Below are 26639 nucleotides of genomic sequence, written 5' to 3' on the forward strand. Positions count from 1 at the left end.
GCAGCATATAGGTCAACACGGATGACTCCTACAAGAAACAAATCAAAGAAACGTTTGAAAAACATTTAGTTTGTCAGAAAGTTCTAGATCCTTTCGTCTGATAACCACTCAATAGCACAAAAAAAAAAAAAATGATTGGATTGCCCCTTTTTAAAAGGTAAAAGAAAGTCTTGTTGCACTGGCTAAAATACATTCTTAAAATAAAGTTTAAAAAGGCTTGTATACAAATAATTGTTAAGACTGCACATTTAGAATAGTTTTAAGGTATATGCAAAATGCTAATAGGAGACAAAACGAAAAAGCGTACATAGAAGCAACTGTTTGGGTACCACAAACTGCTTTAGCTTTCATGGTGCCTTTAATAGTAGCAAAAAAAAGTGTTTTGTTGACTTCCAATGGAATGCAAATCACGTGATAATACCCCCAACATCAAAATGTGTTAAAAGGTAAACCATCGTACCATAATAAAGGGATACAACGTTATCCAGAGTCTCAAGTCCTGGAGAATCTATATATGCCATAAGAGAATAAGTGAGTTAAAAATTAAAACTTAAGTAGAAATTCAGAAGCATGTGGAAAAAAAGTAAAATGGAGAAAATAAATAACACTGCACCCGGAAAACTAGGTTTTATTGATATCCTGAAGTGTTGCTCCGATTTCTCATGGATGGTGTCTTAGCCAGAGTCTTCAACTGTGTTTAGCGAAGGAACTGAACAGTGTCAGTGTTACCTGATTGAATGAAGCAGAAAAAAAAAAAAAAAAAGTTACAAAAAATAGTAAACTTCCAATACAGAATATTCAGAACTGGGCTATTTTTTTAAAGCATGCATCAAGAAAGTTTAAGTGAAGCAAATAGAACATGTGCATTTCAGACATTCAAGTTTTCATTAATAAAAAGTCCACCAGTCCTGTATAGGGTATGTTACACTTCCAGTCGCTACTTGTCCTTAAGCAATACACAGGCATTCTCAGAGTCAATCGGGTGCTGTCGAAAGAGTTATGGTCAATGGGATGCTGTCGTAAGCGTTCAGTCTTGGTGGTGGGGGTGGGGAAAACCAGGCAGGGCTCCCCTTTGCCCTACCCTCGTTTGCTCTGACCTTGGGGTTCCCTGCCTGCTGGGTAAGAAAGGACACGCAGATTCAGGATCTGCCTTGGGAGCCAGGCAGAGATGGTATGAGCTCTATATGCAGATGTGCGATTGCCCTAAAACCTATAGAATATTGTCTACCCCGTAAAATAGGACAACGCAAGCACAAAGAAAATGTTATATGAAGAAATATCTAATTTAACTGAACAAAGAGCAGATACATTCAGTTATTCCGAGGAAGATACACAGCGCATGTATTCACTTATTGAAGAACCTGAAAGTGCCAGTGCTGGTACCGGATCAACACAAACTAATATAAAACAGCTACTATACATATCGAAAAGGATAGTAAATCAACATTTACATGCGAGTCAACATTATGCAAAAAGAATCCACGCTTTACAGACAAATGGTATACAATACTAAATAAGTGTTCCTTAGACCTCATTCTACTTCTCATTGAAGAGCTGGCAAAATTAATAGAAGATCTTAACAAAGAAACGTATCAACTCAAACAAGAACTTAATCAAGCCAAGAACAAAGAAGAATTGGATGAAATGTTAGATGACAATAATAAACGGTTAGATACATACCCAAAGGAGATTAATGAATGCAAAGTCAGAAAATTCAAAAGAGACACGCTTGATTATAAGTTGGGAGAAGTCTACAATCGGGCCGACATTTATGCACGACGTCAACAGCAAAGACCAAAGACTGGAAAATCAACGGATGATACCTAATCATCTGATGATTTGCAATATAGAAGAAAACCACCCACTGTAAGAAAAGATGTCAGCAAAGAGGATGAAATACCATCAACATCAAGTGCTTTTTCATCAGAAGCAACCACAAGTGTTCCTTTTTTTTTTTTAGAAACCGGCCCAAACCCTCCAGGAGGGGGCAGTCAAAAAACAAAATCACAACCAGACACCATGGCAAAGAACACGAGAAGCCAGAGAAACTCGTAATTAACGTTTCTAAACAAATAACTGACTTTCAATACAACGTTTTAAAAAAAGGGCACATCCTATGTGTCTACTGATCATTCTAATTTACTGGAAGCACAAGTGTGTGTGTATAAATTTCTTCGATCGCTAAGACTAAGACACTTCTTCACTAACATGATAGAAAAAAACAAGGAGCCATCACAAGATACTTTTTTAGGATTGCGGAATAAAAGCAAAATTTATACCACCCATTAGTCATAAAGTACTGGATGCATTTGAAAAGTTTGTTTCTAAAGACGTAGAAAAAGTTTTCAAACACCCAAAGTCCAAAACTACCAATCTCACTCAAAAGGAACAACAAGCTTTAAAACAACTTGCTAACAATCCACACATAACAATCCGTCAGGCGGATAAGGGAGACGCAATGTTAATCATGGACACCGAATTTTATTTGGAAAACGTAAATGAACACATCAATGACACCAGTATTTATACGAAAATCAAAACAGATCCAACCAAGGAATTTGTTAAGATCTTAAACACCATCATAGAGAAAGCTATAGCAAGAGGTACTATTGGAAGTAAAGAAAAAGAATTCTTAATCAAAAACAACCCAGCATTGCTATATATATGTATATACATACATACATACACACACACACACACGATCCTGAAGATTCACAAGCATCCCACCAGACCACCGTGTAGACCGATAGTTTCTACTATTAATTCAATACACTAACCCATTGGAAAATATTTGGACAGACAAGCTATTGTTCAAACCATCTCTACATGCATTAAAGATACAACTGACTTCTTTAACATCTTAGAAGAATTCAAACCCAACTACATGAAAGATGGAGTAGTTTCTTTTCTGTAACTCCAGTTCTGTAGTAGGGGTATCTCTGTTATAGTCATAATCTAGTGAATAGTCCCGCCCATGTGCGTGGACCCCGGAGCAATAAAAAATAATCTCTAAAAGGTGACAAATCATGCAGACCTGCATACACCTTTAAGAGAGAATTTAATTTAAAGACAGATAATGCAGCCTATACCCACAGGCTACACTGTCCAGTACTTCAACTAGAATTCCACCAACATCCACAAACAGCACTGCCTGTCTAGTTTTTCTCCACATAGGAAAAAACCCTGCCTCTACCAGCAAAAGCCTCTGGAATGATAGAGAGGAAGGAGTGGACAGACAAGCCCCATAGGCTGCCATTATGTGGCTTGGAACAGGATACTGTGCCTTTAAGAAAACTTTCCAGTTTTCCAGAACTTTCACCAGTATCCCAGAATGCCCAGCAGGTCCCATTTACTTTCAGTTCTTTTTGAAGGCGTAGCACGCCAGACCTGTAGCATTCTACATATGAATAAGTATCTCTCCACCGGGGAGGAGGGCGGGCGCTTATGACTATAACAGAGATACCCCTACTACAGAACTGGAGTTACAGAAAAGAAACTACTCCTTCTGTAGTAGGGGATCTCTGTGTATAGTCATAATCTAGTGAATAGAATGGCAAGCCCATCCCCACACAACAAAAGCGGTGGAGAACACACAAGACACTACCACTACTGTGCGAACAAATTTCGCAGCGAAGCCTGCCCAACCTGAGCATCTGCCCTGGCATCCGTGTCCAGACAGTAATGCGCAGCAAAGGTATGGACCGACTTCCAAGTGGCCGCCTTACAGATTTCCGCAATCGGAACATTACGCAGCAAAGCCGTCGTGGCAGCTTTGCCCCTGGTGGAATGAGCCTTAGGTTTACCCCCTAAGGTCTTATTAGCCTTTTGATAACACAACTGTATGCAGGACACAATCCACCGAGAGATGGACTGCTTAGAGGTCGCAAGACCAGTCCTGACTGAGCCATAATTAACAAACAATTGGTCAGACCTACGAATATCCTTGGTCTTATCCAGATAAAATTTCAACACCCTTCGGACATCCAGGGAATGGAGAGCCCTTTCCGCTGGTGAAGAGGGATTCTGAAAGAACGTAGGTAAAGTTATGGTCTGATTGACATGAAAGTCAGAGATAACCTTAGGAAGGAACTTAGGGTGAGTACGCATCACAACCTTAGCAGCATGAAACACAGTATAAGGTTCTTGACAACATAATGCCTGAAGTTCACTCACCCTGCGGGCCGATGTAATGGCCACTAGGAACGCCGCCTTCCAGGATAGGTGCTGCAATGAAGCCTTGTGAATAGGTTCAAAAGGCTCTCTCATCAGTCTGGACAGCACCACATTCAAGTCCCAAGAAGGCGAGGGAAGTCTGACAGGAGGGAACACCTTCAAGCCTACCAAAAAATCCTTGACCACAGGAATCTGAAAGAAGGACGTCTGTGAAGGGCATTTCCTGTAAGCAGTCAAAGCAGCCAGATGAACCTTAATGGAATGGAAATTAAGGCCAGACTGCGCCAGATGCAAAAGGTATGGAAGGATGACATCTTCCTTACATGTTGTCGGATCAAAGTTCTTGGACTTACACCAGATACAGAACCTCTTCCACTTGTAAGCATAGGATGTCCTAGTGGAAGGTCGCTTAGACTCCTTCAGAATGTCCATACAATCGTCTGGTAGATTCAGATGACCATATTGTACTATTTCAGGAGCCATGCCGCCAAACTCAAAGACGAGAGGTTGGGGTGCACCATCCGCCCCCCGAACTTCGTGAGAAGGTCCGGCCTGCACGGCAATCGCATGTGAGGAAGGAGAGACCGGTGAAGAAGGTCCGTGAACCACCACTGCCTGGGCCACTCCGGGGCGATCAGGATCATCTGCGCCCTGGACTGGGACAGCTTGATGAGCACCGCCGGAATCAGGGGAATGGGTGGAAAAGCGTACAGAAAGCTGTTCGACCAATCGATCCATAGCGCATTCCCCAGCGTCCCCCGCTGGTAGTACCTGGATGCGAAGTCTCGGCATTTGCTGTTTTCGGCGGTGGCGAACAGATCTACGTCTGGAGTCCCCCACCTTGCGAAGACTTCTCCTAGTACTTCGTCGTTTATGACCCATTCGTGGTTTTCCTGAATCAGCCTGCTCAAGGCGTCCGCCTGAGCATTCTGCACCCCTGGCAGATGCGTGGCTGTAATCGTCAGTCCTCGGGCCAGCAGCCAGCGCCAGATCGCCTGCGACAGAGTGCGCGATCTCGACCCCCCCCTGCTTGTTGAGGTAATACATCGTGGTTGTATTGTCCGTCTGTATCAGCAGCGAGTTGGTCTGGAAGGACGGAAGGAAAGCCTTCAGTGCCAGGAAGACAGCTCTGAGTTCCAGGAAATTGATGTGGTACGTCGATTCCAAAGGAGACCACTTCCCTTGAATCTGCAGGTCCCCGGAATGCGCACCCCAGCCCTGGAGAGAAGCATCCGTCACCACATTCGTCGTGGGAATGTCCTTGTGGAAGGGAACCCCCTTGAGGAGGTTTTCCGCCGAACACCACCACTTCAGAGACTGACGAGCATGTAGAGACAGTCGGATCTTGTCGTCCCAAGAGCCTGTCCTCTGATCCCACTGATCCTCCAAGCACTCCTGCAGTGGTCGCATGTGTAGACGTGCGTGCGGAGTGAGGAAGATACAGGAGGCCATCGATCCCAGTAGAGACGACACCTTCCTCACAGTCGTCGATGGAGCAGTCCTGAGGTCCTGAGCCTTCCGAAGGAGTGATAACCGTCTCTCCTCCGAAGGAGACACGCTTGCTGACCGCGTATCTATGGAGGCCCCCAGGTACTGTATGCACTGTACCGGAGAAGAGACCGATTTGGACATGTTGACGTGTAACCCCAGCTTGTTCAAGAGCTCGCACGTCCATCGGCAGTGTTCTTGCGCTTCCTCGAAGGATGACGCCTTGATCAGCCAATCGTCCAGATACGGGTAGACAAACACCTTGTTCCTCCGCAGGTGTGCCGCCACCACCGCCATGCACTTCGAAAAAGTCCTGGGAGCAGACTTTAGCCCGAATGGCAGTACTGTGTATTGATAGTGATTGGCGCCGACTTGGAATCGCAGGAACTTCCTGTGCTTCCGTGCTATGGGCACATGGAAGTACGCATCCTGTAGATCTATGGCACAGAGCCAGTCTCCCCGTTGCAGCGGAGGGTAAATCTGGTGCAACGATAGCATGCGAAACTTCTCTCTGCGAATCCACTTGTTTGCTTGTCACAAATCCAGAATGGGCCTGAACTCGTTCTTGTCCTTCTTGCGAACGAGGAAGAACCGAGAGTACAGACCTCTTCCCCTTTGAGACAAAGGTACTTCTTCTACCGCCTTTTTTCTCAACAAGATGTCTGCCTCCGCCTGGAGCTCCCTCAGCTGGAAGCGAGAGCTGACCGGCGGAATCGCTGGAGGCGGGCTGATGAACCGAAGACTGTATCCATTGCAAACAATATTCAGCACCCACTTGTCCGGAGTAATTTTTCTCCACTCTGCCGGAAAAAATTGAATGCTTCCCCCCACTGGAGTGGGTAACGGTTGAGGGGGGGAAGTAACAGCTCAGGGCCGAGACCCGGCCGGGCCCTTGTTTGTGGTAGTAGCCTGCTGGCCTCCTCTACCCCTCTGGCGCTTCTGGAAGGGCTTGCGGAACTGCTGCTGTTGTGGCTGCTGCTGTCCAGAGCCCTGCCCACGCCCTCGGCCCGACGACCCGAACCTCCTCTGGAACGGTCGTTTCTTTTTCTCGGCCTTCTCTAACCCGACGGCCGTCAGGGTTTCCGCCTCAGCCTTCATGCGGGCCATTTCATCGTCCGCATGCTTCCCGAACAGGGTTTCCCCCGAGAAGGGCAGGTTGGCCACTCTTTGCTGCGCCTCCGGCTTGAGGGACGTCAGGCGCAACCAGGAATGGCGCCGCTGGTGGACGCCATGACAGTAGGCGTGGGCGACCAATAGCGATACATCCGCCGCTGCGCTGATCGTTTGGTTAGAAACCAGCATGCCTTCGCGCACCGTCTCCAAGAAGTCCTCCTTCTTGTCTCGTGGCAGGAGGTCCGCATATTGCTGCAGGGATTCCCACAGGGCCCAGTCGTAACGGCCCAACAACGCCCCTGCACTCGCCGCCTTCATCGTGGTGGCGGCGGTACCACACACCTTCCTGCCCGCAGAGTCCAGCCAGCGGCTTTCCTTGTCCGGTGGAACCGTGGAGGCCGGGGCGGTCGCATGTTTTCTCGCCGCCGTCACGATAACCGAATCCGGCTTCGGGTCCCCTCTCAAAAAGGACGGATCCGACTCCGGGGCCCTATACTTCTTCATGAGCCTGGACGGAGCGGCCTTCGCCGTTGCGGGAGTGAGGAACAGTTTCAAGGCTGGTTCCACCAGTCCAGGCACGAGAGGCAGGAGGGGGCGAGACAAGTGTCTTTTATGAAGCGTCTCAAATATCACGGACGTCGTGGGTGTTGGAACCGTCACCGCGATATTCAGCTTCGCAGCCCCTCGCAACAGCACCTCCTGGAACGAGACCAAGTCGTCCACCGGCGACACCCTAGTCCCCGGGGAGTCCGACAGCGTCGGGGAAAGGTCCCTGTCCGAGGAGCGCGACCTGGACCTATACCTCCTGCGGCGTCGTCTTGAGTCTGACGAGGATCGCCCTCGGCTCCGTGATAGTCGCCTCCTGTGAGAGCGGGAGCGCGACCTCTTCGGCTTAGGCCTGTCCGCCGGTCTCGCTGGTCCAGGCGACCGTGGGCGTCGTGGCTTCGGGGTCCCCTGCGGCGGAGTCGGGTACCGTGGAAGGGAAACCGACCTCGGGGGGACCTGCGGCGGTCCCGCAGGAGTGCGTGGCAGCAACAGAGGCTGGGGTGGCGGAGACAGCGTCCGCGGCGGAGGCGGTGGCGGAGGTGGAGGAGGTGGCGGCGGTAGAGGTGGGAGAGGAGGAGGCGACGGAGGCATCCGAGGCGGGGTATACACCACCGAGTACACCGATCCCGGCGACTCTCTCTTCCTCGACGGCGACCTTCGCCTCGACGGCGACCTTCGCCTCGACGGCGATCTCCTTCTCTTCGACGGCGAGCTGCGATCCCTCGACGCCGAACGCCGACGCCGGGTCTTCACTCGACGTCGACCGCTGGACGAAGCCGAAGACGGCGTCGTCGTCGCCGACGCCGATGTAGTCGACGGCAGCCTATTCAGGTCCCTCGACGGCGATCGTCGACGCCGCTTCTCCCCAGAGCCCTGGGGAGACGGCGAACAGACGGTGGTCATCCTCCTCGACGTCGCCGTCGACGCCCTCGACGTCGACGGGGAGCGGGAGCGCTTACTGGTCTTCCTGCCCCTGGGGAGCCCCCCAGAGGCCTCAGTATGGGCCAAATCAGCCCCTCCAGACCCACCTGGTGCCTTCAGTCTTCGCTCCTCCAGAGCTTGAAGCCGGCTCTTCATCCTGTCCCTCAGGGTCCTGGCTGAAAACGAGTGGCAGATGGTACAGCTTTCAGGCACGTGGGACTGGGGAAGGCAAGCTATGCACACCTCGTGTGGGTCAGTTTTAGCCTTCTTTCGACCACATTCCGGGCACTTGTCGAACAAGCCAGGCATGTTGACAGTACCAGCTACTAAACACAAGAAAAAGTGACAAAAATTGCCAAAATCTCAATGAAAACCTTGAAAAAGGGAGAGCTCAATGCTCCAGGGTCCTGCTAGCAGGAGCCGGAAAAAAGAACTGAAAGTAAATGGGATCTGCTGGGCATTCTGGGATACTGGGGAAAGTTCTGGAAAACTGGAAAGTTTTCTTAAAGGCACAGTATCCTGTTCCAAGCCACATAATGGCAGCCTATGGGGCTTGTCTGTCCACTCCTCCTTCTCTATCATTCCAGAGGCTTTTGCTGGTAGAGGCAGGGTTTTTTCCTATGTGGAGAAAAACTAAACAGGCAGTGCTGTTTGTGGATATTGGTGGAATTCTAGTTGAAGTACTGGACAGTGTAGCCTGTGGGTATAGGCTGCATTATCTGTCTTTAAATTAAATTCTCTCTTAAAGGTGTATGCAGGTCTGCATGATTTGTCACCTTTTAGAGATTATTTTTTATTGCTCCGGGGTCCACGCACATGGGCGGGACTATTCACTAGATTATGACTATACACAGAGATCCCCTACTACAGAAATGATCTTATGTACGATCGACGTGAAGTCATTATATACGTCAATTCCCCATGACCTTGGATTAGAAGCAGTAGATTCTTTCTTGATGTTGGCTGATAAGGATGACGATTTAAAAATCTTTTTGATGGAACTCCTTCACCTTACATTGTATCATAGTTATTTTAAGTGGCAGAATTAATATTTTATTCAAGCTTCGGGCACTTCAATGGGAAACTGTGCAGCTCCTGCATATGCTAACATTTTCATGTACAGATTTGAACCAGATAACATGGACAGTAGTAACCTTATTTACATGCTAAAATGTCCATGTGGACAAGCCTACGTAGGCAAAACTGAGCGCAAACAATCCGTCTAACTGAACACAAGAGAAACATTCGTACAAAAAAAGTCCAAATCTACAATAGCCACGCACTTCAACTCGTACATTCATAATCCGAGCAAGTTACAATTTTTGATATTGGAACAAACACAAATTCTTCCGGGAAGAGATAATACACAACATTTACTGAGGAGAGAAATACACTGGATTAATTTTTTTGAATACGGTACACCCAAAGGGACTCAATGAACGTGTTGATTTTAATCGTTTTCTTTGAATTGATGCCCCAAAGAATTTGATATGGACAGCAAGATACTAAGACAATCGATAAAGAACTATTACTTATGATTAATGACATGTCTATATACCGGACAATAAATTTTTGTTTTCCTATCTTCTTATTTTGATCTCTGAGATGTATAGTAGCTCATAGAACTGGTCTACAGATCATATTTCATTGAAAAATATGGTGTTACCAAAATGTTCACACACGAGAACACATATACACCGAAGTTCACTAGTAATTGGCATCACACCGCGTGTGTACCTGGGTGATCATACCACCATTCACAATATTTTTATTACTATTGCTGGTTTTGCGTTTTTCACTTTTTTTTTTTTTTATATACAGTACGATTCTCCCATATTCCAAACATCGTGGTTTATTTGAACTCCATTTATATGGAGTCTTTCTTTTTTTGACCGGCACCTCGCCTCGTTTTGGAACGAGAGTCTTTTCACTTTAAGATCACATGGCACTTTAGGGCGGGCCCATAGAGGTTTAAACCAAAGTTTGGTAGTTGTGGATTACCTTCTATGCGGATACAGAGGAGATTCATCTTTTCAACTCTGGGTAAGCGCATTAACTTTTTGGATGCTTCTCGTCTCTTGGTGTACTTATCGGGTAAAAATGCAACGTTCACCGTTATTACGTTGTTTTACATCCTGTGGTAAATATTTCATTACCGGTACTATTTTTTATGCGGTAAAGTCTAGTAAGAATAACTCAGTAAATATAAGAGGCAGAATCCGTGGTATTAGAGGTTCTAAAAGGCTTTATTCCTCTACAAAGGAATTACAGTTCGAACTGTAGGCTTCAAATTCCATCACCACGAAGGTTCAGGAAGGGAAGGCAATACATTGACAAGTAATGATATTTATATGAAAAGTATTACATTAAGACAGATGCAAGAGGCGTAACAGCTGATAATACAGATAATGATACACATACGTAATGAAAAAAGGCGTAAACATAGGCGTAACTAAATACGTCATTAAACATGATGTCACAAGTGGGTGGATCCATAAGAGAATCCTGCAATGTCAGCAGAAATATTTGGCAAAGATGCGCGCGCAGCCGCATGACGTGTGATTGACGTGCAACTAGAGGGTGAAGGGGACTTGTCATTTAGCTCTACATGTGGAGACAGAAGTCTGAGGGGTCATGTCAACCTAATCCCAAATCATATCTAATATCTTATGTTTAAAGAACTGTATTATCCAAAAGGAAAGGTCTCTCGGATGGAATCTATTCTATACTGACTGTTAGTGTGTGTACAAGCGTCTAAGTGTCTACATGAGATGCGAGGGGGCAGGAATCTTCCATGGTAACAGGGCTATGAATTACTTGCATGAGGACAGTGAGGCCTGGCCCTTTGCTCGGTAGCTGGAAGAATGTTTACCTAAACTACTAGACAGGAATGCATCGGATGAGGAGCGGAGCAGATAATCTTGAAGGTGAAATACAGTTTTTGGCAGGCAACAGGCTGGATCAGGCACCGTTAGCCGCGCAGGGAGTAGGACAAAGTTCATGGACACAGATGCGGGCTCGGACTGGAGCTTTCAGAGGCAGAAGGCAGGAAAAGGCTTGATGGCAGAATTCAGGGCCTACTCGCCTGAATCTGTAAAATGTGGAAAGTGAACCACATAAAGTCGGTGGCCTTTCATACTTAGGAATGGAATATCTGACCCATTCATGGCGGATCTGAAAGAGGATATGTTGACGGTGGACGCACATGTATTCGCGTCTTCATAACTGGAACTGGAGGGAACATACATGTACTTATAGCACGCACATGGAGCCGTTGGGGTCTACGATAGGGGACATAACTGATCACAAAATTCATATTTCCTCATTCCCTCCTTGTCCCCTACGGACCCTCAGGAGATATCGATCTTCATCAATCGATCAATCAATCTGTTCATATAGCATCATTTGTTCTTCTTTCTTCTTCCGGGATCTTGAACGAAAACTTGGATGCGGGATACACGATGTGGCACACAGACCACAAATCGCTGGCCCACATTGCAGACATAAGCAGCAACTGAATAGTATGAGAAAGCCAATACCTAGGAAGGATAGGATCCTCCATCCCCAGGCTGACAACACGCTCCAGAACCAACCGGACCAAGTCCAGGTGCCTGGACTCTGGTGTATCTGGCTTATAATCTTATGAAGGCGAGTTATGGCTTTATATACTGACGGCGAGTTTTCTGGTATGAAAACACAGCAACTTGATCCGATGACCCTACAAGCTCCGCCCCCATCGGCCAGGATGACGTCAAGGACAAGACGATTTTGAAGCACAACAATCCGCATAGCAGACTGCTCTTCTGTTAAATTGCCTAAGGCGGAAGTAGTCTCGTTCACTACTGCTTCAAGGGTTCTAGTTAATCTACGTATCAGCTTACTATTAGTGACTGTACCTATATAGGGAAAGAAACCTTTATTGAAATCTGTGTATTGCTCCCATGCCGTTTCAGTGTAATCGACAATCGGGAGATCTCTCTGCTGTCTATTGTGTACTAAATGGGTATTTCTGTGATAGTCAGGAGGGGCTAGGAAAACAGGTGGCAGAAGGAATGCTATGTAACAGGTACCATCCCAATCTAGAGGTAGACGTATATATGCGGTCTGGCCACATATGAAGTAGGAATGACGGGAAGCTCTAAATGTAGATTTGCCTTGATCACCGAATTTTATTACAGTGGTGCATTTACTATGGCCCATGTGTATGGAACCATTCTTTCTTACACATAATTCCCCTTTAACTGGGAATACTGACATAGCGGATAAGATTGGCGTAGCTTCGGATTCAACATTCAGAATCAGGAGGTTAAGTGTAAAATTACCTAATCCATATACTTCATTTTCTAGATCAGTTCCTGTTCTTTTGGGAAGTCCCTCCTTGTTAGGGTAGCAGACTTTAAGCAAAACTAGGTTCAGGTTTCCCCATACCCAGTTGTCTTGATAAACTACTGAATTTAAATCTAGGGAATTAATTAAACTAAACCATGCTCCACAGGAGCCATTGTGTGTGAACGGATACGGAAAGAGGGGAAAAACTCCCTTATAGTTCTGATAGGGAGGGAGTCGGCCACATATCCAACTATTTGTAGCATTGCTGGTCTGATGGGAGTGATGTAACATACTAATAAAAGTGTTGTTGCGCAGCGCAAATCTATAAGACAACTCATGCGGAGGTAATTCGCTAAAAGAATGTTCAGCAGTAACATTGTAAGCATGCTTAGAAATAGGGTAGTACATATGTAACAATACACTAGAAATGATGATCAAAAGACTTAGAAAAAACAAAATTAATAATGTAACTGTGCAGTGACTACGAAGCGATTTACAGTACGCATGTTTAAGCTTTATCTGTCTATTTCTCTCTCTATTTCGGTCTAGAGGATACATGTCAGAGACAAATTCAACCGATTCACCTTGGAGAGGACTTAAACAATCAAATTGTCTGACTTGCTAGACCTTAGTTTCAGTTTATAGAGTTCGTGTTTTGTCTGTTCAACCAAGGGGAGCTTTGAGTCTGTCTGTGAGGGAATGCAGGGCTGAGTGTTCACATCGCACGGTAGTCCATAAAATTTCTTGATATGACTCGAGTGCAACCACCCTTTACGTCCCTCAACCTTCACGGCTGTCCTTGTTGTCAGCAAGATGAGTTTGGGCGACTTCCACCTGGGCTCCAGCTGGGTCTTCCGGTCGAAGTTCCTCACAAGAACCAGATCACCTGGAACCACGTCATGGGGCTTCACCTCAGTGTTATCGGGAAAAGCTGCAGCTACCTGTGAACGACAAGATTGTAGTGCAGACATCAAGGAAGCCAGGTAATCTGTCAGCATATTACAGTCAATATCAGGGATTTTGCGAGGTATAGGCGTCCCCCACATATTTGGTGGTCTACCGAAGATCACCTCATACGGGGATAGCCCTGTTCGAGAATGTGCTACCATTCTCATGTAAAAGAGCGCAACTGGTAAGGCTACTATCCAATCGACACCTTTTTCTCTACATATTTTGGACTATCTGATTTTCAGAGTTTGATTATGGCGTTCCACAAGACCTGCTGCCTCGGGATGTCGAACACATTGGAATTTCCATTGGTAACCTAACAGAAGTGAAACGTGTTTCATTAGTTCGGATGAGAATGGCTGGCCGTTATCTGAGTACACGACACGTGGTAAACCGAATCGTGGGAAGAATTCTCGAACTAACTGTTTGGCAGTAGTCGGGGCAGTATAATCTGAAACCGGGTAGGCTTCTGTCCAACGGGAAAGAGCACAGACAACTACGAGAACATATTTGAATCCTCGACATCGTTCCATCTGGATATAATCCATCTGGAGGACTTCAAAAGCATGATCGGGAGGTTGAAATCCACCCTGCTCTACGGGGATGCTTTTACCTGGATTGAACTGACAACATATCATACAGGTACGTACTTTCTGTTTGGCTGCTGCTCGCAAGTGTTTGTTGAACCAAATGTGTTGAATACTGTCTAGCATAGCTTTTTCTCCTAGGTGCGCTGGACTATGTATTGTGTTAATGATGACTTGAACCATGGAGTCGGGAAGAAACCATATAGATTTTTCCTTCGTCATCCATCCTTGATCCGTTTGGATCCCTCCTAATTCAGTCCATTTCTTTATTTCTTCTGGTGTAGCATGTGTCTGTATGTCAATTACATAAAGGGCGGGATCCTTAACTGTCATGCAATGTGTTGGTATCTGAACTATTGTCTTTGTCGTGTCAGTTGTACGAGTCTGATTCTGAGCAGTCTGTTTAGCTGTTCTGTCAGCTAGGTCATTACCCTGAGAAATGATATCGGTAACTTTTGTATGAGCTTTGCATTTCATGATCGATATTGCAGTAGGTAGATGAATCGCGTCTAATAGAGCTTGAATGAGGGGTCCGTGTTGGATGTGGGCACCGTGAGAAGTTAAATAACCTCTCTCTCGCCACAGTACGCCGAAGTCATGGACGACTCCGAATGCATAACGTGAATCTGTGTATATGTTGACTTTCTTATTTTTGCCTTGAATACAGGCTTGTGTCAGAGCGATGAGCTCTGCTGCTTGAGCTGACAAAGTGTTAATACAATTTGTTTCAACGACTTCAGTGTCTGTTGTGACTGCGTAAGCGGCCACTAACTCTCCTGTACTTGTTCTCATACATGAACCATCTACATACAATGTCAAGTCTGGATCTGATAAAGGGATATCTGTCAAGTCTTGTCTGGGTTTCGTCGTGATAGTAATGACTTCAATACAATCATGTGCTAATGGATCTGTTCCGTTTACTGGCAAAAGTGTGGCAGGATTTAACGTATTACAACGTCTGATTTCTATATGTGGCTGAAACAATGTTAATTCATAACCTGTGAGTCTTGCTATAGTCAAGTGTTGTGTTTGTGTGCGGTTCAAGAGAACCTCTACTGCGTGTGGTACTTGTACTGTCAATTGATGTCCTAACACTATGGCATCGCTTTGTCTGATTGCTAAAGCTGTTGCTGCCACTGATTTCAGGCACGCAGGAAGAGCCTGAGCTACTGGATCTAATGTACTAGAGAAATAAGCACATGGTTTGTGTGATCCTGCTTGTTCCTGAGTGAGTACTGACAAGGCAGTACCTTCGCGTTCTGTAACAAAGAGTGTAAAAGGCTTACTGTAACATGGTGTTGCTAAAACAGGTGCTTGGCATAAAGCTTTCTTTAAGCTTTCAAAGGCATGTGTATGTTCTTGAGTCCAAGGGAGGACAGTCGATGTGGCTGCCTCCTGTGTTGTCAACTGGATGAGTGGTTTTGCTAGAAATGCATATTGAGGGATCCACTGCCTACAGTATGAAGTGAGACCGATAAAAGCACGCACCTCCTTTTGTGTCTTGGGTGGTGACATGTTAGCAATTAACTGGATGCGATCAGGTGTAAGCTGTCTTCCCTCCTTGGACAGCGAGTGCCCAAGGTAAACAACTTGCTGGACACAGAATTGCAGCTTAGAAGGGGACACCTTGTGCCCCTTGTCGGCCAGAAATTTTAAAACAGTCAGTGACGCTGTTTCACATTCAGGTTCGCTTCGGGCGGTGATCAGCAGATCGACATATTGAAGCAAGGCAGTGTTAACTGGCATGTGGATACTGTCAAGTTCTCGTTTCAGTGCTTGGCTATAGATGCTGGGGCTTTCTGTGAATCCTTGAGGAGCGCGTGTGAATTTAAAAGTTCGTCCATTTAAACTGAATCCGAACAAATATGACTTTCCGGATCTATTGGGACGCTAAAGAAAGCATTCTTGAGATCAATTACAGTGAAGAACGTTGCTTCTGAGTCAATAGCTGTTAGTAATGACGAGATATCTGGGACCACAGGGTATTGCGGTACAATACATTTATTTAATTCGCGCAGATCAATAACTAATCGATATACTGGTGGTGCTTTTGGATCCGTTCTTTTAAGAATCGGAATTATCGGGGAATTGCATACATTAGAGTCGGTTTCGACAACCACTCCTTGTGCAATGAGCTCGTCAATGATTTGCAGCAAAGCCACAACAGCATCTGGTGGTAACTTGTATTGTCGCATTCGTGGTAGTACCACTCCTGTTTTTAGTGTGACTCGATATGGTGTAATGTTCATGCAACCAACATCAGTCGGGCCTTGTGCCCATAGATGTGTAGGTAAATTCTGTAGCCGGTGATCCATGTCTCTGGACACGTAGTGACCTTTGAAGTCACGTAAAAACAATCGTACTCCTTCCGGAGAACAACATATTATAGCTCCTAGAGCTTTCAATGTTTTTATACCTAACAAGTTTTCTGGACATGATTTAGTAAGCAATAAATCTGTAGCACGTGTCAATGGACCAACCGTAAGTGGAAGGGGTTGCGTTACTTCTTTAATGATAGGCTTTCCTGAGAATCCAAGGGAAATATTCTGTGAGCCTGAGAGGGGTGCCCCTGGAACTTCACTGCGTCGTATAGTTGTTCTGCTTGCCCCTGTATCAAGTAAAAACTTTCTGTCTTCCCCTAATAGTTCACTATGTACATAAGGTCCCTCTTGATCTACAGGAACCTCGATAAGGGGTAAGCCAACTTCCCTCTCTAGGCTATTTCATGTGTATCGCTGATAATCGGGATAGTCATTTTGTGCATACTGGTACATCTGTTGTGTTGTTGCTTGTGTGGCAGCAATAGGCTGCGCTTGTGGTGGTGCTACGGTCTGTTGTGGAGCTGTCTGTTGCGGAGCTAGTTGTTGCGGAGCTGACCTAGATTGTGCATGCTGAGGGATTTGTTGTTGATTCTGATCCTGTCTAGGTGGACGTGGTCTTTCCTGTGTTCTACCCGTGGCGATATTATGTTTCAGAACTGGACAATCGTGTATATAATGACCTTGTTGTTTACAATAGTTGCAGGTCCCTTTCGCTGGACCTGTGGAATCACCCTTTTTATGACCATCAGCTGGAACTGACTGAGCAACAAACATTTTCATTTTCGTATCTTTCATACGTCTTTGTTCATGTTCTTGTTCTTCTCTAATTCTATTGTGGTGATATTGTAACATCTGTAACATCTGTGACGGGGTGTTACCTTGCCAGGTACTCTCAAATTTCAATACTCTATTCTTAACTTGTGGCAGGGAATTTTCAACTAATTTTGTCACAAACAGATGTGGATATGACTCGCTACTTGCTTTTATGCCACTATTTATACCAAAACATTTTTCAAATCGGGAATAGAAATCACTAGTGTCTTCATCTTGCTTTTGTTTACAGGCAGAGATTGCACCCCAGTCCTCCTTTTTCGTAGTTAATAAACGTGGCAGTACCTGTACTAGTAATCCTGGTAATGCTGTAGTCTTTTCCCCAAGCCCTGATCCTGCAGCTCGGGCCTTTTCTTCGTTTTCTAATGCTGTCCAATCTATCTTTTGGTCTCCCACCTCCCATTCCTTCACTTTGAGTTTCTCGTAAACACCGGCAGGCATTAACACTTTCAATATTTTCATGATGTCGGGGTAGGTATACTCTCCCATGAGTAACATGTCTTATCTCACGGTGGAAACCTGCTGGATCCTTGTCATGGCTGGGTACTACTTACTTCATTTCTAATAATTCAATTTTAGTTATAGGCGTGTACACAAACACGCGTGTAAAGTTATTATCTTCACCTCTGATTGGGTGTACTTCGCGTAAGGGATTCTGTCCATCTATGTGATACATTTTTCTTCCCATAGTGGGAACTGGAACGTGTTCTGGGCATACGAAAACTATATACTGGTTTCGAAATTCTAGAATTTCTTTAATTAAATCAGTACCTGACCCTCTCCATTTATTCGTGAGTAATTCTGTCAATATGTCAGGTAAGGGTCCAGGATCGGAGTGTTGGCTTTTAAATAATATAAGGAGGTGTTGAATCATGTATATACTAGCTAAACGCTGTTCGTCTGGGGCAAGATTCAGAAACGTGTGTGCTAGTGCATCATCACTGTATTTGCTGGGACTGTCAGCCCATTGTACTGCTGACCTGGCTAATTCTTGTTCATCCATGGAATCGAGCATATGGTACCCCCTTCGGTCTCGGAGTAGTTTATCAGCAGCTTGGAATAGGTGTTCAGGAGACCTTGTATTTAACGTAGGGGCTTGGAAATGTCTGTTACATTCTGGACGTATCGGATCATTAAAGCCTCTAGTATTATTATGGGGTCTTCCTCTACCTACGTAAGCTATCGTTTCTAATTGTTCTGATTCTTGCTCCTCCTCTCCCTCTGATTCAATTCTGTCTGCTTCTCGTCTTTCTTTATGTATTCGTTCTACTTCCTTGCGGATCTTTCGATACATGGCGATTATACACACCTGTCTATCATGTTTCTCGTCTGATATGTTCTGACCCCATTTGGCAAGTTTTTGCATGGTATCATGATCTGCCTCAGGCCTGTCTTGGTTCCTGATCACGCAGTTTATGAAAAAACGTAGTAGTTGTCTTTGTACATCCACTTTCTGGTATTCCATAGCTTCGTTAATACTTTCTGGGCCTCGCCCTGTTTGGACAAAGTGATATATATTGTCTAGGTGTTCAACCATTCCTGGTATCGTCATTAAATACAATGTAGCTCGTCGTATACGTAGTGATGATAGTAGCAATCTGTCCTGTTTACCTGGCACTGGATCGTATCTACAATCCACAAGATGTTCTTTAAACATGTCGGATGTCGCTAGTTGGGGTGTACGTTGGAGTGCTAAATCTCTAAGGGTCTGTTTATTTCGCGGCGGTGTGGCAAACATGTCTGTCGTACCTCCTGTAGCACCATCTGAGGTGCTGGGCAAGAAAGGATTTGTTGGATGCAAGATAGAAACTGTAGATGTAGGAAAAGCGGTAGAAACAGATGGACCTGTGGGAATGTGCATAGGAGTTTGTTGTTGCGGGGATACAGACGGATGATCTTGGCGTTGAGCACCATCAGTGGGCGGTGCGTGTGGCGGAACATTAGCATATTCAGGAGCTACATCATCTAAATAGGAAGAAAGGAAAATATCTTTTGCTGTTTTGGGATGTGCTTTTATCGGGAGCAATGGAGGTGTCAAGTTTTTCGGTATTTCCGGGGTGGCCTGAGGTAACCCTTCGGCCAGAAGAGGATACATACCATTCATAAGAGTGTTTCGTTGTCTGTCTACTTGTTCTGCCTTTACTCGGGTACCTTCTTCAATTAATAAATTCTCTCGGGTTTTATTCGAATTCTCCCTACTTTTCTCTTCCTGTCTGAGTGCTTTTTCTGTACGTCTATACGATTCTTTACGCCATAATTCAATGGCATCTCTCTGTGACTGTCTGGCTTTCTTTTTCCATAATTCTTCTTCTACTCTCATGATGCAATCTGCATCCCAGGTCCCCGCTGCGGGCCATCTGACTCTCTGGTAAATCCTTGGTGTAGTCCACCCATAGATCAAGAAATAATACGGCATCTAGGCCATGCTTATGATACATAAAGTACCCTGGAGTGTCCCTAGGTGGGATGGGAACAGCTTCTTCGAGTACCCCTTTTCTGGTTTTGATCGGTCTTAATTTCGAAAAGAGCGGCATTTTTAGACCTTATTACTTGAACACACTTAATACAATAAACACAATAATAAACAATCATTCACACCAAAATATGTAGAACGTATTTAAAACACTGAACATTTAACAGTTAACAAACGATGATAACTAATAGGAAACTAGTTACTGACATAATACTAACACTAGATAATACTGAATTATATGCAAGACATACTAGATATACTGCTAAACAGTACAGATACACTGCTGAAACAGTGCAGACCGGATTTGTGTACCCAAACCCGTCTTGACCGGCACAACCTATGTGCACGTTTAAATGCCTCCCCGGCAATGGTACTCACCGGGTAGCGCGGAACGGAAAGCCTCGGAACTGAACTGAAACTGGACCGGACTGGACTCGGAACTTCGGAACCTGGTGGGCCTCTGTATACCTCGGATCTTGCTCTCTCAGCTAGGCTCTGGTCGGGATACTTCGCACTTCTCACCGCCTCGTCTGGGTGTTGATCGCAGCCTCAGTCACCCCCGCTCGGCCGGAGGGAGATACAGGAAATCCTGCAGGTACGCGTTTTTGTCCGTTCAGCTGTGGCAGGAGACCGGGCCTGCAACGCACCTCCGGCGCGTGAGATGAGAAAGTGTCCCTGTTCGGACGCCAATTTATGTGGTAAATATTTCATTACCGGTACTATTTTTTATGCGGTAAAGTCTAGTAAGAATAACTCAGTAAATATAAGAGGCAGAATCCGTGGTATTAGAGGTTCTAAAAGGCTTTATTCCTCTACAAAGGAATTACAGTTCGAACTGTAGGCTTCAAATTCCATCACCACGAAGGTTCAGGAAGGGAAGGCAATACATTATTGACAAGTAATGATATTTATATGAAAAGTATTACATTAAGACAGATGCAAGAGGCGTAACAGCTGATAATACAGATAATGATACACATACGTAATGAAAAAAGGCGTAAACATAGGCGTAACTAAATACGTCATTAAACATGATGTCACAAGTGGGTGGATCCATAAGAGAATCCTGCAATGTCAGCAGAAATATTTGGCAAAGATGCGCGCGCAGCCGCATGACGTGTGATTGACGTGCAACTAGAGGGTGAAGGGGACTTGTCATTTAGCTCTACATGTGGAGACAGAAGTCTGAGGGGTCATGTCAACCTAATCCCAAATCATATCTAATATCTTATGTTTAAAGAACTGTATTATCCAAAAGGAAAGGTCTCGGACGGAATCTATTCTATACTGACTGTTAGTGTGTGTACAAGCGTCTAAGTGTCTACATGAGATGCGAGGGGGCAGGAATCTTCCATGGTAACAGGGCTATGAATTACTTGCATGAGGACAGTGAGGCCTGGCCCTTTGCTCGGTAGCTGGAAGAATGTTTACCTAAACTACTAGACAGGAATGCATCGGATGAGGAGCGGAGCAGATAATCTTGAAGGTGAAATACAGTTTTTGGCAGGCAACAGGCTGGATCAGGCACCGTTAGCCGCGCAGGGAGTAGGACAAAGTTCATGGACACAGATGCGGGCTCGGACTGGAGCTTTCAGAGGCAGAAGGCAGGAAAAGGCTTGATGGCAGAATTCAGGGCCTACTCGCCTGAATCTGTAAAATGTGGAAAGTGAACCACATAAAGTCGGTGGCCTTTCATACTTAGGAATGGAATATCTGACCCATTCATGGCGGATCTGAAAGAGGACATGTTGACGGTGGACGCACATGTATTTGCGTCTTCATAACTGGAACTGGAGGGAACATACATGTACTTATAGCACGCACATGGAGCCGTTGGGGTCTACGATAGGGGACATAACTGATCACAAAATTCATATTTCCTCAATCCGACAGAATGTCGAATATGTAAACAACGCGACACAACATAACATTGCATCGTGAGTTTTAACTTTTTAATTTCACACACGTTTGCAATGGTTTTATTTTTCAAGTTTCACACAGCGACTAATATTATATTTACAGGTTTCACACCTAAAAGTTTGGAACTGCATTTTCTGATGTTTATGTAGCAATTGCAAGGAATTGTGAGTAATTGAAAACTTCGCCATGCTTGTAACCGCTGATTTCTGCGGTGCTATGACAGCACGCCACAAGTTTTTTCACTTTCGAGTCTTTTCACTTTTGATGCAGTTAAGCGTTTTGTACTATCGACTCGTCTTTGTGTTGCACAATATTGTTTACCTGCATGCATCCCCGCATGATTCACGAGGTTGGAGAACAACTAGATCTTCGCTCACATTTTTTTTTTAAAATTTTTCATTTTCGAAATTTTGAGTCACCCATAAGTTTTTCATTTGATTCACGCGACTATTCACATTACACAATAACTGTGCAGGAGTATGAAATCTGGGATATAAGGTATTTTGCCATTCATTAAATGAATACTGATTTATACAACTTTGAACAACGATGGTACCAGTATAAAATAAAAAAAAATTGTTGCTGTAAGTTTAATAATTGCAGAAAATAATTCCCCTGAAGAAGGGCACGGCCTGAAATGCATTGGGCATACCACATGAAACCTATGATGGATATAATCATTATTGAAGAGAAAAAGATTTGAATAAATAACACTGACAAAAAACGAAGAAACACTTGTTTAAACTTTTTTGAATTTTTCCACCAGAGTGCACCCTGGGGACGTTTCCACCGTGAGGGATAACGCAAGTCTTGATATATTCTTCGCCCTCATACTTAACCAGGTTGCACCTATCCACTGTTACTACATTGTTCGCTTTTACTTTACCAGGTGTGCGATTGCCCTAAAACCTATAGAATATCTTCTCTATATACAGACACATGCCGCTATACTTGGCAGATCAATAACATTCGATCCAGAGACTCCTTGAGATGTTGGCTGTGTTTGGGAGCTACACAGGGATCAGTTTAAATTGTCACAAATTGGTGGCGTTTCAGATTATCCTCTGGAACCCTCAGCCGGACTGGGAGTTCCCATTAATGTGGAAACAGGCAAGGTTTACATACCTTGTCATATACATGACCTTCACTCCCAAATGTACAACTTTATAATTGGGCGGTTTAACTCCAGGCGGTGAACGACTGGACCTTTGCCTCTAGGCAAGAACCAGCGATATGGCAGGCAGAAGGGCACTAGAACAGGAGTGGCCGGTGCAGGTGAGCGCAGTGTGGAGGGGGGCGGGGGAGTCGACAGAGCGAAAGGTAAGTGAGTTTTTTTTTGTAAATGTTATTTTCCCCTCGTCGTCTGTCGACTCTCTCCTCCCCAACCCCGCATCACGCGCTTACCTGCACCAGCCGCTCCTGTAATCAGAACTCGAAACCTTGCAGGGGAGGAAACAACGGTACATACTAGGGATAGCTAAGCTGGGAAATATATGAGATACACAAAGTAACCTTCCATTCAAAGAACTTGGTCAACGGGACCTTGGGAACAGCCAAAGATTTTGCTACACACAAATGAAACACACACAAGACATCACAACAAACTTCGGATGTGTGTGCCCAACGAGATGCCATTGGAATATAGACTTCTCACAACTCCCTTGCACAAACACACAGTATCCCAGATATACAGTACACTCATAATAAATAACGAGGCTCCCATTGAAGCCTTGGAAGGTAAGTGTGAGAGGGATCTGGAGGAGGGCAACTGAGAGAAAGCATGCAGATACCCACAGGAGTTAGGCATTAGGGTGGGATTCTGGCTGGTACAACAAACCAAACTGACACAAATGTGTAAAAGGTTGCAGGCAGACAAGGACACTACTACACACATTACGAGACTTCCCAAGGATACAGTCACTGTGGAAACAGGAGGGGAGGCCACTCTTGGTGTTAAAAGACAAAGTCATCCTCAAGGGTAATCCTGGAGGTATGGAAGAGTAGACTCTGCCCAAGTATAAATTAATGCTCTGTAACATAGGTCTCATAGAAGCCAAGCAGGCCATTATTGGTTTGTGAAGAGTCCCAATGGGTGAATGACTGGAGAGAGAAATCCTACAGTTAGAACAAATATTGGACATTCCTATTACATTAAGAGATTTACCATTCCTGATACTATTGGGAATTTACGTCGACAAGTCGAGTCTAGATTTCCAGAAGTGTCCAGTAACTCTGGGCACCATTGAAGGGTTTGAACATGAAATCCAATTCATAATAAATAAAAGGACTATACCAGTAGTTCACAAGGTTAGGGCCACACCGTTGTAAAAAAACTGACTATAAAGCAGTACTATTAGATATGTTCTGTTCCGAGGGCATAATCAATAAAATTCCTAGTAGACATGAAGGAAAGTTTCAATTCTATTAAGGACAGGGAGGTGAGGATTATGCGCTCTACTTTCCTTATTTTCCTTCCCAGCCGTAGTCAACATTAACAAAAACTAGCTTTCCCATATTACACAGAGAAAAGGTCAAAGAAGATGAACCGATCAAACAGCATGGCGAGACCACAAAGGCAGGAGGGCTTCTGGGTAGCTTCCTCTTTCTTGATAGCGGCCCTTCTCATTTTTTCAGCCTCGGAGGCGAGGGTTATGCTCGTTCAAAGCTTGTTCACCACCAAAGAAGCCATGTCCACTACTGGTATGAAACAGAATCTCTTGAAAATGGAGTCGGAGGACCAGTCTGGGGAATTAATAATGTCCTCCAGGCAAGCCCTCAGGGAGAAAGCCTTCGAGGCCATTGAGCCTCTGACAGAGTGTGCAACAAAGTGAGAAACATCAATGCACGCCTCATGCATGACCCTTTCGATCCAGCGGGCTATGGTGGGAGGAGTGACCGTTTTGAACCCGAGCGAGATCAGGAGTTGCCGCTCCCCATGGGGACGGAGCTCCTCCGCCATTCTCTCATACGAACCACACATAGCTTGGGATGCCTAAGGAAGGCTGGATATGACACCACTTTGGAGTCAGACTTTGTGCGCCTGGAAACGTGAAAGGTGACCCTTTGGGGAGTAAAGATTTGCCCAGAAATTTCAAGGGCCCATACATCAGATACTCTCCTACACAAGACTAGGCATAGAAGCATGGCTGGCTTTGCTTACAAGGCCTTCCGAGACAGATACTAATTTTATTGCCACGACTTAAAAAGAGACAGGATCTTGTTATCTTCCCACAGTTTGGAGTATTTATGTTGCGGGCGAAGAGATAGACTGATCCCCCTCATCAGGTTACATACGAAAGGATGCTCTCCCACCGCCGTCCCCTGGATGTCCCACAGAAATTGCAGATCTTTAAGAGTTTACCGTACAGTAGGCCAATCCTTTAGACGTTAAAGATGCCATAAATTTCATGATGAGAAGCACCTCAAAACCCCATGGGATCTTAATTGTTCCAAAGACACCAACCAACCCATCTGATCCAGGCTGATCTGTAACGCTCGTTAGTGCTGTCCATCGAGGCGGATGCCAGGATTCTTTCAGCCTTCTCTGAAAGGCCTTGGAGTTGCAAACGACACCTGACATCCGCCAGGCCATGAGGGGCATCCGACCTTGTAGTACCAGGGGAAGCGGTTCGTCCTGGGGATTCCAGAGGATAAACTGATTCAGAACAGCTGGAAACCCCACGGAGACCTCCAATAAGGGGTGATCAGAACCACCTTTACTGGTTGTCTGCAGATCTTGGCAGAGAGGTGCATAATCATTGCAAATGGCAGGAAGGCATAACCCGTCTACCGCGACCAGTCTTGGAAAAAAGTATCTGTCGCTGCCGCCATAGAATCTGGCTTCCAGCTGATAAACCTGGATTGCTGGTGGTCGAGGCAGAAACCAAAAAGATCCACTGAGAACAAGCCCCAAAGGAACTGCAATCTCTGAAAAACTCTGGTATCTAACTGCCAAAGGCTCATGTCAAACCATGCCCTGGAGCACCAGTCCACAATGACATTGGACGCTCCGGGAAGGTATTCCACGGTTACCGAGACACTTTGGTCGAGACAGAACATCCAGAACTCCCTGGCCAGGTCTACCAGCACTTTGGACTTTGTACCGCCTCAGTGGTTTATGTAGCGCGCAGCCAACACTTTGTCCATCTTGAGGAGAACACTGCAGCTGACCCTGTGCTTCGTTAGACACTTGACTGCGAAAGAGCCAGCCATCAGTTCCAAACAGTTGATGTGGAGCTGCTGCTCGTCTGCAGACTACTTTCCTCCTGTAAAGGAGTGCCCGCATCACGTTCCCCAGCCCCCGACTTCCTGGCATCTGACTCTATAACCATATCCGGGGTTGGACCCAAAAATGGCCTGCCCATTCCAGGCCTCCATATGGTCCAACATCTCATTTCTCACTTCCTCCGTGAGCAGAACCTGTTCAGTATTGCAGGCCTCTAGAGGGCTCTGTAGTGAAAGGAACCCGGGAAGACCGCCTGTACGGAGGAAGAAAGGAGACCCACCACTCTGGCAACCTGCTGAAGAGATGTCGCGAGTTGAGCCACAGTTCTCCGCAAGTCTGCCTGGATTTTGGATACCTTTCGGGTCGGTAGGCTTAAGGTGTTCTGCACAGTCTATAATAAACTCGAGGAAGGCGGGCCTCTTTGCAGGGGTCAGTAGAGACGTCTTTCCGTTTATTACAAACCTAAAGTCCTGCAGTAGGTCCACTACTAACTGGAGTTGCTCCGTAAGCCGAGTAGGGGATTGACCCGACAAAGGAGGTCGAGCTAGATAAGGAGGAACGTCCAAGGTACTCCACCATCAGATTGAGGACCTTTGTGAAGCACCAACGAGAGACCGAAAGGAAGGGCTGTGAACTCCTAAACCTGCTCTCTCCACTGGAACTGGAGAAACCTGCGATGAGTGTGTGTGTTTGTGTGAGTGGGGTGGGGTGGGGGGGTCTAAAATAATTAAGTTGAGGCGGACCATCCAGTCGTCTGAGTGCAG

General features: G+C 45.5%; 1 long non-coding RNA gene across 12 annotated transcripts in view; it reads right to left on the bottom strand.

The window, feature by feature from the left end:
* Window positions 1-339: 339 nt before the first annotated feature.
* LOC146802350 (uncharacterized) overlaps window positions 340-26639 on the bottom strand; it is a 546156-nt gene continuing 519856 nt past the window's right edge. For all 12 annotated transcript variants that reach the window (XR_014967734.1, XR_014967729.1, XR_014967732.1 and 9 more), the window contains one exon: window positions 340-729. This is a non-coding gene — a long non-coding RNA (uncharacterized LOC146802350). The remainder of the gene's footprint in view (window positions 730-26639) is intronic.

This window comes from Triturus cristatus, chromosome 8 (genome assembly GCF_964204655.1).
Source record: "Triturus cristatus chromosome 8, aTriCri1.1, whole genome shotgun sequence".
In the NCBI taxonomy this organism is placed as follows: domain Eukaryota; kingdom Metazoa; phylum Chordata; class Amphibia; order Caudata; family Salamandridae; genus Triturus; species Triturus cristatus.